Source organism: Bison bison, unplaced genomic scaffold (assembly GCF_000754665.1).
Source record: "Bison bison bison isolate TAMUID 2011002044 unplaced genomic scaffold, Bison_UMD1.0 scf7180017845869, whole genome shotgun sequence".
In the NCBI taxonomy this organism is placed as follows: domain Eukaryota; kingdom Metazoa; phylum Chordata; class Mammalia; order Artiodactyla; family Bovidae; genus Bison; species Bison bison.
In genome coordinates this window covers 13,560-14,870 of record NW_011476442.1, presented here as the reverse complement: position 1 = coordinate 14,870, position 1,311 = coordinate 13,560, and positions in this window count along the sequence as shown.

The following is a 1,311-nucleotide window of genomic DNA, read 5'->3' as shown; positions in this document are numbered from 1 at the left end:
CCTGCAGCTCTAACCCCTCCCTCCTCTGTGAGGGGTCTGGACTAAGTGTCCTCAGTGACAGGACTTACTAATAAGAGGCTCATGACCTGGGCAGGAAAATGCACTGGAGGGGGTGGGGCTGGAGATGGGGTGGGAGACCCAGGAGGAGACTACTCTGAGACTGTGGAGAATTGATGGCAGTCTGGAAGTATGTACTGGCCACTGACGTGAATTTGTGAAAAATCTTAAATGTGTTGGAAGCACACTGGTGGGAGAGTGGTGTGTGAAAGATGCCCCTCAAGTTTCTGGCAGAGAAAACTGAGTGAACACAGGTGCCCTTTACTAGGTAAGGAAAATGCAGGATGGGATGAGCTGGAGAGGAAAAGCCAGTCTCCTTGGGTTCATTTGTTTTTTTGAGACCAGAGGATCAGGCCTTGCCTGGTATTCACTGGGACCGGGCCGGGAGGGGGTCTGGATGGCTGTACCCAGGCAATGGGTGACACACAATCTTAACAAGCCTTAGGGCACTGTCTGTTCAGCCTGGAGCTGCTCCCGGAAGCTCCTGATATCAGGTTAACCCATGGGGGACCAGGTTGTGAGAGCTCCTGGGTCACCTGTTGGGGAAGAAAAATCAGCCAGGCTGGGGGCCATTCCCTGCGCAGTTTACCAGCCGACATGGAATCGTTTCAGTGGTGAGCAGCTGGTGCAAACAGACCAGCAGGGGCTAGATGTTAGTCTTGGCTGTGCCACCCACGGCCCCACTTCCAAGGTTAGAAGCCTGCCAACCTGGAGTGGAGCGCTTGTCGAGAACAGTCATCGAATGTGTGTCTGTGTCCCCCTCAGGGTGGTTTCAGCTTTACTTGAATCCACTCTCTTGTTGCTGCTCCGATCAGGCTGTTTCCTTCTTGATAACCGGGTGACTGTCCAGAGGGCAGGGCAGAGTCTGCCGGGACTGCTTTTTCCAGGTTTCACTTTCCAATAGTGAAGGAACCAGAGAAGGGCGGACTGAGCTGTCCGGGACCGTTTCTGAGAGTCCCATGGTCTGGTCTCTGCAGACACCCCTGGGCCGGGCTCTGCTGCTTCTCCACTCTCCTGAGACCACCTGGCCCCAGACATGAGGAACTCAGAATTGGATCTGGATCAGGATTGGGCTCTGAGTGACTAACTTCAGGTGCGAATTCTGAGGGCAGATTTGGGGTCTGCCAGGGTCCCTGAACCTTCTCATGCTGCTGAGTTTAGAGACGCCCCTGAAGTCCTGGCCTTTCAGAGCAGGTAAGTGGGTTTTGAAGACACTTGTGGGTGAGAAGAGTAAGCAGGGAGCAGCAGGGTTGA